Below are 13,127 nucleotides of genomic sequence, written 5' to 3'. Positions count from 1 at the left end.
ACGTTAATGCCTCGCTTCAGGCTCTGATGGCACAGCGTGCAAACCACTCGGGTCTTGTCGTCAGCACATTGTTTGAAGAAGTGCCATGCCAGGGAACTCCTTGAAGCTGCCTTTGGGGTGCTCGGTCCCAGATGGCGGCGGTCAGTAGCAGGCGGAGTCTCTTGGCGGCGGGTGTTCTGCTTTTGCCCACTGCTCCCTCTTTTGCTACGCTGTTGGCTCGGTCTCACCACTGCCTCTTCCTCCGAACTGTGAAAGTCAGTGGCACGACCTTCATTCCATGTGGGGTCTAGGACCTCATCGTCCCCTGCATCGTCTTCCACCCAGTCTTGATCCCTGACCTCCTGTTCAGTCTGCACACTGCAGAAAGACGCAGCAGTTGGCACCTGTGTTTCGTCATCATCAGAGACATGCTGAGGTGGTATTCCCATGTCCTCATCATCAGGAAACATAAGTGGTTGTGCGTCAGTGCATTCTATGTCTTTCACCGCTGGGGAAGGGCTAGGTGGATGCCCTTGGGAAACCCTGCCAGCGGAGTCTTCAAACAGCATAAGAGACTGCTGCATAACTTGAGGCTGAGACAGTTTCCCTGGTATGCATGGGGGTGATGTGACAGACTGATGGGGTTGGTTTTCAGGCGCCATCTGTGCGCTTTCTGCAGAAGACTGGGTGGGAGATAATGTGAACGTGCTGGATCCACTGTCGGCCACCCAATTGACTAATGCCTGTACCTGCTCAGGCCTTACCATCCTTAGAACGGCATTGGGCCCCACCATATATCGCTGTAAATTCTGGCGGCTACTGGGACCTGAGGTAGTTGGTACACTAGGACGTGTGGATGTGGCAGAACGGCCACGTCCTCTCCCAGCACCAGAGGGTCCACTAACACCACCACGACCATGTCCACGTCCGCGTCCCTTACTAGATGTTTTTCTCATTGTTATGGTTCACCACAACAACAAATATATTATTTGGCCCAATGTATTGTATTCAAATTCAGCGGGATATAAATTTGAGGCCTAGTATTTAGGCGCTGGGTGACCGGTATGGATTTAGTGACAGAATTAGACTTGGAAATGCACAGAAGCGTGTGTGTGAAGTTATTCTGAATGACCCAATGTGCACCTTGAATATTATATACCCTTTTTGGGATAGATTTCAAATAGCTCTGATATAGCAGGAACCACTAAATTATGAAATTGCTAAATTGGGAATTGTACTTCAACCCAGAACAAAAAATGTGCTTTGACGGGCACTAAATAACTTTCCCAGCTACAACAGTACAGCGGTAACGAGAGATTTAGAGGGATTTAAATTTGAGGCCTAGTATTTAGGCGCTGGGTGACAGGTATGGGTTTAGTGACAGAATTAGACTTGGAAATACACAGTAGCGGGTGTGTGTGAAGTTATTCTGAATGACCCAATGTGCACCTTCAATATTATATACCCTTTTTGGGATAGATTTCAAATAGCTCTGATATAGCAGGAACCACTAAATTATGAAATTGCTAAATTGGGAATTGTACTTCAACCCAGAACAAAAAATGTGCTTTGACGGACACTAAATATCTTGCCCAGCAACAACAGTACAGCGGTGGGTAACGAGAGATTTAGAGGGATTTAAATTTGAGGCCTAGTATTTAGGCGCTGGGTCACCGGTATGGATTTAGTGACAGAATTAGACTTGGAAATGCACAGAAGCGTGTGTGTGAAGTTATTCTGAATGACCCTATGTGCACCTTCAATATTATATACCCTTTTAGGGATAGATTTCAAATAGCTCTGATATAGCAGAAACCACTAAATTATGAAATTGCTAAATTGGGAATTGTACTTCAACCCAGAACAAAAAATGTGCTTTGACGGACACTAAATATCTTGCCCAGCAACAACAGTACAGCGGTGGGTAACGAGAGATTTAGAGGGATTTAAATTTGAGGCCTAGTATTTAGGCGCTGGGTGACAGGTATGGGTTTAGTGACAGAATTAGACTTGGAAATACACAGTAGCGGGTGTGTGTGAAGTTATTCTGAATGACCCAATGTGCACCTTCAATATTATATACCCTTTTTGGGATAGATTTCAAATAGCTCTGATATAGCAGGAACCACTAAATTATGAAATTGCTAAATTGGGAATTGTACTTCAACCCAGAACAAAAAATGTGCTTTGACGGACACTAAATATCTTGCCCAGCAACAACAGTACAGCGGTGGGTAACGAGAGATTTAGAGGGATTTAAATTTGAGGCCTAGTATTTAGGCGCTGGGTCACCGGTATGGATTTAGTGACAGAATTAGACTTGGAAATGCACAGAAGCGTGTGTGTGAAGTTATTCTGAATGACCCTATGTGCACCTTCAATATTATATACCCTTTTAGGGATAGATTTCAAATAGCTCTGATATAGCAGAAACCACTAAATTATGAAATTGCTAAATTGGGAATTGTACTTCAACCCAGAACAAAAAATGTGCTTTGACGGACACTAAATATCTTGCCCAGCAACAACAGTACAGCGGTGGGTAACGAGAGATTTAGAGGGATTTAAATTTGAGGCCTAGTATTTAGGCGCTGGGTCACCGGTATGGATTTAGTGACAGAATTAGACTTGGAAATGCACAGAAGCGTGTGTGTGAAGTTATTCTGAATGACCCTATGTGCACCTTCAATATTATATACCCTTTTAGGGATAGATTTCAAATAGCTCTGATATAGCAGAAACCACTAAATTATGAAATTGCTAAATTGGGAATTGTACTTCAACCCAGAACAAAAAATGTGCTTTGACGGACACTAAATATCTTGCCCAGCAACAACAGTACAGTGGTGGGTAACGAGAGATTTAGAGGGATTTAAATTTGAGGCCTAGTATTTAGGCGCTGGGTCACCGGTATGGATTTAGTGACAGAATTAGACTTGGAAATGCACAGAAGCGTGTGTGTGAAGTTATTCTGAATGACCCTATGTGCACCTTCAATATTATATACCCTTTTAGGGATAGATTTCAAATAGCTCTGATATAGCAGAAACCACTAAATTATGAAATTGCTAAATTGGGAATTGTACTTCAACCCAGAACAAAAAATGTGCTTTGACGGACACTAAATATCTTGCCCAGCAACAACAGTACAGCGGTGGGTAACGAGAGATTTAGAGGGATTTAAATTTGAGGCCTAGTATTTAGGCGCTGGGTGACAGGTATGGGTTTAGTGACAGAATTAGACTTGGAAATACACAGTAGCGGGTGTGTGTGAAGTTATTCTGAATGACCCAATGTGCACCTTCAATATTATATACCCTTTTTGGGATAGATTTCAAATAGCTCTGATATAGCAGGAACCACTAAATTATGAAATTGCTAAATTGGGAATTGTATTTCAACCCAGAACAAGAAATGTGCTTGAACGGACACTAAATAACTCGCCCAGCTACAGCACTAGGGACAGATTTAGCTGGATATAAATTTGAGGCCTAGTATTTAGGCGCTGGGTGACCGGTATGGATTTAGTGACAGAATTAGACTGGGATATGGCCAAAAAATGAACAGACTATTGCTGGTTAAATGCACTTGGTGTGACAGCTTCACCCTGATGTAGGCTTTAGCCAAAAAACAACCACACCATTGAGGGTTAAATGCACTTGGTGACAGGCGCAGCTTGCCCCTGATTTTGTATATGGCCAAAAAATGAACAGACTATTGCTGGTTAAATGCACTTGGTGTGACAGCTTCACCCTGATGTAGGCTTTAGCCAAAAAACAACCACACCATTGAGGGTTAAATGCACTTGGTGACAGGCGCAGCTTGCCCCTGATTTTGTATATGGCCAAAAAATGAACAGACTATTGCTGGTTAAATGCACTTGGTGTGACAGCTTCACCCTGATGTAGGCTTTAGCCAAAAAACAACCACACCATTGAGGGTTAAATGCACTTGGTGACAGGCGCAGCTTGCCCCTGATTTTGTATATGGCCAAAAAATGAACAGACTATTGCTGGTTAAATGCACTTGGTGTGACAGCTTCACCCTGATGTAGGCTTTAGCCAAAAAACAACCACACCATTGAGGGTTAAATGCACTTGGTCGCAGCTTGTGCTGGCGCACCACAAGACACAAAATGGCCGCCGATCACCCCAGAAAAATGAGACTGACAAACGGTCTGTGCAGCCTAAAAACAGTGAGCAATTGAGGATCAGCAGCTCAATGATCCACAGCTGCAGATCGATCAGTTAATCAAGTCCTTTGGAGGAGTTAATCTGCCTAATCTCGCCCTACTGTCGCAGCCGCAACCTCTCCCTACGCTAATCAGAGCAGAGTGACGGGCGGCGCTATGTGACTCCAGCTTAAATAGAGGCTGGGTCACATGGTGCTCTGGCCAATCACAGCCATGCCAATAGTAGGCATGGCTGTGATGGCCTCTTGGGGCAAGTAGTATGACGCTTGTTGATTGGCTGCTTTGCAGCCTTTCAAAAAGCACCAAGAAAGCGTCACAAAAGCGCGAAGAAAGCGACGAACACCGAACCCGAACCCGGACTTTTACGAAAATGTCCGGGTTCGGGTCCGTGTCACGGACACCCCAAAATTCGGTACGAACCCGAACTATACAGTTCGAGTTCGCTCATCCCTAGTTACAAGTATGAAGGAAATTCGTTTTACGATTACCATTGTTCTTTTTCAGCCAAGGCAGCAGCTGCTCTCTCTCAGTTCCAACATGTTACAGATTGGTCCAACCTAGATACAGAACTGTTCTGCAGGCACTTTGCAGGCCTGAAAGCTCCCTCCTGTTCCGCTTGTCAGTCCATCTTCCACTCCGTAGAGTGGTGCCACAAGTCAGCCGCCAGTACTTCATCATACCCTTCCAGCTCGTCAGCTGGGCCACTCGATGTTTTCAGACCCCCTAGTTCTGTGGATAAGCTAGGCTGGCCCATTGTTCAGCTAGGTAGGGCCCAGATCTGTAACAACTACAATTCCGCGTCTTGTAATTTCGGGCAATGCTGTCTGTTGCACATCTGCACCAACTGATTTAGGGCCCATCCCAGAGTCGCGTGCTCATTAAAGTCAGTGAAAAATTACATGAGTGTGGTCAATACCAGTTGTTTACAGGAGTACTTGCGAGGTCACCACAATCCAAGGTTTGTGCAGTTCCTGGTCTCAGGGTTTCACGAGGGCTTCCATACAGGGTTAATCACGACTCAGAATTCACGTACGAGTGCAAGAACCTTCAGTCTGCCGAGAGGAATCCTAATTCTGTAGACACACTAATAGAGTCCGAGTTGAACAAAGGTTTCTTGATCGGTCCTTTCAAAGAGCCTCCCTTCCAACGGTGGAGAGTCAGTCCTGTGGGGGTGGTCACGGGCAAATTTAGCAAAAAGGAGAGACTCATCATCGACTTGTCAGCCCCACATGGTTCCCAGGTCCCCAGCCTCAACTCCCTTATTCCTTCAGAAGAAGTGGGCATGAGATATTCTTCAATTGACCAGGCTATTGCCATCATCATGCAGTCAGGTCCCGGGTCCATGTTGTCCAAGGCCGACATATCGGATGCCTTTAAGTTGCTTCCCATCATGCCAACGCTCTGGCAATGGCACGGCATCAAGTGGAAGGACCTATACTATTTTTCCACCAAACTCACCTTCGGTTCCAAGAGCAGCCCGTGGCTCTTTGATCAGTTGGCTCAGGCCCTCCACTGGGTTCTGGAACACAAGATCCACTGCGAATTTGTCATCCACTACTTAGATGACTTTCTGCTGATCGAGAGGCCAGGATGATTTTCTGTTGATCGAGAGGCCAGGGGCTGCCCCCCCAGGGTTGGGGAAGTTGTTGAGGTGTTTTTCCCAGTTAGGTGTCCTGGTCTCCCCCAAGAAAGTAGAGGGCCCGTCCACAGTTATCACCTTTCTGGGCATCGAACTAGACTCGCAGGACATGTTAGCCAGGTTACCTTTGGACAAACTAGTGAGAATGAGAGAAGTCATCCATAGGTTTGCAGTCACAACCGTGGTCACTAAGGCTGATTTACAGTCACTACTGGGTATGTTGAATTTCGCCATGCGCATCATCCCGCAAGGCAGGTCGTTTACATCCCGCCTGCTGGCGCTCTGGGTCACGGCCCCGGAGCAGGACAGCCCAGTGTGTCTGGATAGTCAGGCCTTGTCATGTCAATCTCCTGTAGTCTTCTCAGATGCGGCTGCGAGCTCAGGTTTTGCCGCCATTTATGGCACCCACTGGGTTGCATACGAATGGCCTGCCGAGGTGAGACAGATCCCAGGTTTCCTCCAAACCTCGGCACTGTTCGAACTGTACCCCATTGTGGTAGCCGCCCACATATGGGGCAATCGTTGGGTAAATTGGTCTGTTCTGTTTGTGACTGACAATACAGCAGTGGTAGACATTGTAAACAGTGGATTATCCAAGTCATCTCAAGTCATGTGTCTCTTAAGACGATTATTGCAACTCTCCCTACATTACCATTTCCATGTCAATAGTGCGCATGTGCAAGGTTTGAAAAATGTGGCTGCTGACACCTTATTGAGGGCTAATTTCTCCCTTTTCTTGCAGGTCATGCCAGAGGCAGATGTAGCGGGCGCTACCGTCCCTCCTCACGAGTCCTTAATACTAGCGTAACCAGTCACCTAGAGACGGCCCACGCTTTGATATCCAAGTCCCTTTCACCAAACACGACCAGGGCATATAACACCGGGTGGAAGGCATTTTGCAGGTTTCAGGGGGAATGTCCTCAGGGAGAATCCAGTTTGTAGAGTACATCCTGGCGTTCATTGGCTACTGCCACTCAGTACTCAAGCTCTCCCACAACACGGTGAGGTCATACTTGTCGGGAGTGCAAAATTTCTTCTCCGTCAGTCATCCCGAACGGGCATCGGTGTTCTCCATGCATGCTGTCAAAGCTGCGCTTAAGGGTTTGAGCAAATGTGGGCCCCAAGGCCAAGTGCGTAGGCAAGCTGTCACCGGGCTCCTTTTCCGTAGACTATCTGACATCCTGGATAGGAATCCTTTTGGGGTTCTACCTAGCCTGGTTCTCAAATCTGACATCTATCTAGCTTTCTATGGCTTCTTGAGACCTGGGGAGTTCACTTGTTCTCCTGGCAGTAGCAGGTTTCTCACAGTCGGCCAGCTGGTCCAAAACGCCGAAGGTTACATGCTACTGCTGAGGAACGTCCAAAACCTCACAGGTGGGCCCCCCAGTCCCGGTGTCCTATTTCCCCACGTCTCATCAATGGTGCCCCGTCACAGTTCTCCGTCAGCTACTGTCAGCCTTGTCAGGGTCCGGGCCAAATAGTCCACTGTTGCCCTTTGGGGTGGTACCACTCACCACCCATCAGTTCGCGTCCCGCGTACGCTCCCCAGTGGCCAGCTTGGGCGGCGACCCCGCCACGATCTCGGGACATTCATTCTGCATAGGTGTTGCGTCCGCGGCCTCTAAAAATCAGGTGCCAGCGCATGTCATTCAGAGGTTAGGGCGTTGGCGCTCCACATGTTTTAACCGTTACATACCTCACACCGAAACTGAGATGTCAATGGCTTTCCAGAGTCTAGTTTTGTAATTATGTTGTAATAAAATTACTCCTGCCAATCAGTATGTCTTTTGCCCTCTTTCAGGCGTCCCTTCCACGACGCGGTTGCGGCACAACTCTAACCGCTTAGGGGTAGGGTATCTCAGGTAGGACTGGGTACGTTCTTGGTGGCCACGACCACAAGTGTAAGGCCGATTAATTGGCCTGTATTTGTGGGAGGGGCTTGGTGCCTACTTCAACGGCCAGCGCCCCTCCCACATCGTACGACGTGCAGAGTTCCCCCTCCCACCCACCCTTTTCACCTGTTACTCTCAAAGGGGATGCCCTCTTTCAGGCGTCCCTTCCACGATGCGGTTGTGGCACAACTCTAACCGCTTAGGGGTAGGGTATCTCAGGTAGGACTGGGTACGTTCTTGGTGGCCACAACCACAAATATTATATACTGTATATTACTATATACAAGAGGATGATATTCAGTATAACCCACAGTATTCCCACGTAAAACCAGCTCTGCTACATTATGTAGCAGAGCTGGTTTTGTCATGCATTTCTTTTGCCTTCATATGGTAAAATACTTCATTGGCCTATCAAAGGCTTTATAACTAACTCTGCTATATTTCTGTAGCCTAAAACCTCTGACTGCCCAGTTGGGCTGAAACTTCTACACCCAACATGTTCTGGCAGTAATAGTAAATGGATATTGGTGCAATTCTGAGCTACTAGTCTATATAATAAATATGTAGGCTACATATGTATTATATAGACTAGTAGCTCAGAATTGCACCAATATCCATTTACTATTACTTCCAGAACATGTTGGGTGTAGTAGTTTCATTACTTCATAGCACAAGTCACCAGTCATAACTTTACATACTGTACATTGCCCTACTCTCAGCCCCCATCAGACCTCACTCACTCTGAAAGCCAGACCGGCTTCATTGCACAGCGCTCTCCCTCTTCCTTTCGTTTCTGGCGCCTTCTCCCTGCATCTCAGCGTCATGTCTGGAACGCAGCACCGCCGGCTGGGGAGGAGACTCAGGGGGAGGAGACTCAAGGGAGGGTAGGGCTGGCAGCAAGGAAAATCAACACTGGGGGGCAGGCCCCGGATTATACAGGCACAGCACTACTGCAGGGCGGGTCCACAGGCGGCCGGGCACCCTGGAGTGCCGGGCCCGGTCGCAAGTGCGACCCCTGCGACCCCTGTATGTACGCCCCTGATCGTGAACATCACAGGGATGTGTGACATGATGGGGCAGTAAGTATGCACACGCCTACACAAACTAACTCACAGGGGGTCAGCCCCTGCAACTTCTGGGCACATGGCCTGAGGTTGCCCTTTACGCCTTAGATGTGCTGGCCTGCCCTGCAGCTAGTGTATTGTCTGAACGTGTGTTTAGCACAACTGGAGGGTTATATTTCCTAATCTTTTGGGGTGTACCCTAATTTAAAAAAATAAAAATACTTTTTAAACCAAAAAGCAGTGTAGGCTACCTTCTCCACCGCCACTTCCACCGACACCGCCACATCCACTGCCTCCTCAACCTCCTACTCCATATGGACCTGGTCCTCCTAGATTAAGATATTATTATTTTTTTACGTATTTTATGTTATTTAAAGTCATTTCCATATCCACATTTGTTTGTACAAAAATATAGCACTATATTCTAAATATTCACAAAATCTCGAAGTGGCGATATTCGCGAATAAAATTAGCGATTCGAATAACCACGTTCAACACTAGCGCACACGTTAAACAGGAGGTATAGCGCAAGTAATATCGCTGTCACCACCGCCTAATAAAAAATTACACTGAATGAATGTATGATATTTAGGATACGCAAACGTTATACAGGAGATGTAGTGCAGGTGATATAACTGTCTGCAGTGGACACGTCTACAGAAAAAGTACACTGCATGTCACAGATATTTTAAGGCTTTGCACACTTTACACAGGAGATGTAGCGCAGATAATGTTGCTGTCACCAGCGGCGAAAAAAATGACACTGAATGTCACTGATATTTCTGATACTCTAACGTTATTCTGGAGATGTAGCGCAGGTAATGTCGCTGCCACCAGCAGCAAAAAAATTTGACTGAATGTCACTGATATTTCGGATACGCAAACATTATACAGAAGATGTAGCGCAGGTAATGTAACTGTCTGCAGCGGACACCGTCTACGGGAAAAGTACACTGGATGTCACAGATATTTTTAGGCTGCGCACATGTTAGACAGGAGATGTAGCGCAGATAATGTCTCTATCTGAAGCGGCCAAACAACTGAAAGCTATTCAGCGCAGGTTGCGGTAAAAATATACAGTTGCATGAAAAAGTATGTGAACCCTTTGGAATGATTTGTAGGGTTGAGCGAACCTGAACTGATTTTTGGACCCCGGACCCGAACATTTCAGTAAAAGTTTGGGTTCGGTGTTCGGCGCTTTCTTTGCGCTTTTTGATTTCAGGGAGAGATTAGAAGAGAGTCTTTGCTCAAAATCTGAATCTAACTTAGCGATCTACATACATTGTGTGTTGTGGGTGCAGGGCACAATTTTTTTATCCTGCCCTGAGCCCAGTGACCGAAAAAAAAATAACTTTAATAAGTCAGTTAGGTGGGCGGCGGCCATTTTATGCAAGCCCAGTGCACCAGCACTACATCTGACCTTTGGGACATTGAAAATCCCAATTTTTTGGGCAATTTACAACATCTGGTGCATTTGCAGGCTTAGTCAGTGTGCAATTTAAGCTAGAAATACAGCCATAATTTTCTGGGGTTTTAAAAACTCACTTTTTTGCCAAAAAACACAATTTTCCTGATCTACAAGTGTTAAATTCAAGTTTAATATATACAGCTTTTATATTCTGTTACCAAAAAAAACACTTTTTGGGCAATATACAACATATGGATTAGAAGGGAGGTCGCTGGAGTATTGTGAGAACATTTTGGCAATGGAAAGTTAGGTCCGACGAGTATATCAGGATATCGTCTATGTGGACAATGACACAGGTCATTCATTTCCTTAATGGATCCAAATCAAGTTAAGTGCTCAAGTATCAATGGTAATAGCTTTTAGTTTCTGAGGGATCTGTCCATTTTCTTTACTATTTACCATACTTTATCTTTAATTCCAGCCAATCCTTCCCAAAAAGCCACTATTGGTGCCTCATTCATCCAAGCCTGTTCTAAGGCCAGGGTTTGGAACTGAATGGCGTATTGTCCCATGGTAAGACTGCCTTGGCATAACCGCAGTAGGGAGGAGGCAGCTGAAGAAATATATTCTGGCTCTTCCAAGATCTTTCAGAAGGTCTGAACAGATTTACCCAGGTCAGCGCCTGTTCAGAGAGAAATCAGTGGGGTAGCAGCTCAAAATGCAGGGTGCACTGATTAATAAATTCTCTGCACTGCTTAGGATTACCAACATAATGTGGTGGGGAAGACAATTAAGGAAAGTATGGGTTAGGTGCAATTGTTGTGGACGGTGATTGCTGTAATACTATGGCAGTAGTGTATTCTGGCAGGCTGAAAAATTATGCAGGTAAGCCAATATTCCTTCCTGGCAGTCTCACTGCTGAGCTGGTTTTTGGAAAACCTGAGGCAGACCCATACAAGGTGGTACAGAGGGGTCCGTGGCCTGAGCTTAGTGGTATGGAGAATGGTCATGGACAACTAACCAATTTCATCTTGAGCTAATCCAAAGGTCATTGTCCTGGTAATCCCCTGATATTCACCCTTCAACCCCCTATACAGGGATCTGGACTTTGATGTAGGGAACCAATTAGGCTGCTACCTCCTGGAGTAGTCCTGGTGCAGTTGGCAACTAATTCACAGGGATCAGAGATACTGCTGAATAGCACCAAAGGATCAGGCAGTACTCGTAGATGGAAAACAGGCCGAGGTCAGGGCTGGCAGGGTTCTTTAAGGAGGATGTGGTAAATACCCAAGCCATCCATAGATCGAGGAATTATTTGGATATGTGCACACTAGCCCTTTAAATGGCCAAGAGTGAGCAAAACGAGATGTCAGAAGGCCTAACAGGAGGAGGAAGCAGCAGGACAGTGGGCCCAGAATAGCTTGGTGCTCATGCAGGGAGAAATGGAGAAGCAGCAGGCACAGGACACCATCACAACATCCAGACTTCCTATGTAAAACTGGTATCTACAATACTACTATATGGTCATATATGCTGTGATAATATTTCTAATAGTACAGTGCATTCGGAAAATCTTTAGAACCTTTCAAGTGTTTCATGTTTTGTTATGTTGAGGCCTTGTGCTAAAATAAAAATCAATTTTTTTTCCCCATCAATCTGCACTGAATAAAAATAAAAACAGAATTTTAGAAATGTTTGCAAATTGATTAAAAAGAAAAAAAATATTTGCCTGGGCATTAGTATGCAGACCCATTGCTATGACGCAAACTTTAGCTCTGAAGCCTCCCATTTCTCTTGATCATCTTTGAGATGTTTCTACACATTGACTGAAATCAACCTGTAGTAACTTAAATTGATTGGAATTGATTGAGCAAGATCCACCATTGTCTATATAAGGTCTCACAGCTAACAATGTATATCACAGAAAAAACAAGTCATGGGTAGAAAAGAACTGCCTGTAAAGCTCAGAGACAGGATTGTGTGGAGGCACAAATCTAGAGAGGAGTGCAAAAAATTTCTTCCACATTGAAAGTTCCCAAGAGCACAGTGGCTTCCATAATTCTTATAATGAAGAAGCTTGGAATAACCCGGACTCTTTCTAGAGATGTTCGCCTCACCAAACCAAGTAATCAGGGGAAAAGGGTCTTGGTAAGAGAGGTGACCAAGAACCTCTGGCTGATCTCCTAAGATCCTGTTTGCAGATGAGTCACATTTCCAGAAGTTCAACCATCAATGAAGTATTCCAACAATCTTGGCATTATGGCAGAGTAGCCCGAAAAAAGCCTCCACAGTTTGCAAAAACAAACAAACACCTAAAGAACTCTCAGACTGCAAGAAGCAAGATTTTCTGATCTGATGAAACCGAGATCCAACTTTTTAGAGTCTAAGCATCTTCTTTGGAGGAAACCTGGAACCGCCAAATATCATAGTGAAGCATGGTGCTGGCAGCCTTAAGGGAGTTTTTTTAGTGGCCGGGGCACAGAGACTGGTCAGAGTGCTAAATTGAGATACAGCTCTGCAGCTCTGGGATCTGTTTTTAGGTCAGATACAATTTAGTTTTGAAGGGGTTGTACCTGATTCAGAGCTAAACCCGGTCATATCTCTTTCTTCCCCCACTCATCACCGAGCTTACTGCTAAGCGGAAGCAGGGATCGGGTATGTCACCAGATATGCAGAAAAAGCTCTTGTCCTGCTCAATTCAGCTCAGGGCAAGAGAGTGCAAGGGAGGGGCTGAGTGGGGGGAGAAGGGGATATTTCCAGATTCAGCTCTGAACCCGGACAACCCCTTTAATGTATATAAAATTGAGTTGCTTCATTTAAGCTAGTTCTACATTGATTCCTCAATGACAAACATTACCCCACGTGTATTTTTGTTATTCTCAGAGACAGAGGCACTTACAAATCAGCAGTGAAGAAAGATGGTGCTCTGTAAGAAAATTGTCTTAGGGCGGGT

This window comes from Bufo gargarizans, chromosome 3 (assembly GCF_014858855.1).
Source record: "Bufo gargarizans isolate SCDJY-AF-19 chromosome 3, ASM1485885v1, whole genome shotgun sequence".
Taxonomy (NCBI): domain Eukaryota; kingdom Metazoa; phylum Chordata; class Amphibia; order Anura; family Bufonidae; genus Bufo; species Bufo gargarizans.
The sequence above is the reverse complement of the archived record's forward strand: the minus strand, read 5'-3'. Positions refer to the sequence as shown.